Source organism: Morone saxatilis, unplaced genomic scaffold, assembly GCF_004916995.1.
Source record: "Morone saxatilis isolate NCDOM2014 unplaced genomic scaffold, NCSU_SB_2.0 Contig17, whole genome shotgun sequence".
Taxonomy (NCBI): Eukaryota; Metazoa; Chordata; class Actinopteri; family Moronidae; genus Morone; species Morone saxatilis.
The window spans coordinates 534,837-535,241 of record NW_023339729.1 but is presented as its reverse complement, the minus strand read 5'-3'; positions in this window follow the sequence as shown (position 1 = coordinate 535,241).

The window sequence follows — 405 nt, the reverse complement described above, 5'->3', positions numbered from 1 at the left end:
TTCATATATAAAATATAAAAAATTAATGGATAACATGATATAATAAATCATATAGCCTACTTAATGCTGAACTAATGCAGGACTTGTGATCATTTAATGCATTCATTAATGCAGAATATATAATTAATTACTGTTACTTTTAACAAATGATTGGGTTACTATGACTTTAGTGATTAGTTCACACTTAATAGAACATCAGTTGAAGAATGTTGAAAATTCTATATGTAAGATTGGGAAGCATTTTACTCATTATTCTTTATTTGTCACTTTTTCTTGGTCCTTCGGGCGCCTGGTTAGCTCAGTCGGTAGAGCTGGCAAACCACGCACTGAGGCCCAGGGTTCGAATCCGACCTGCGGCCTTGCGTGTCATCCCCACTCTCTCTACCCCCCTTTCCTGTCTATTTT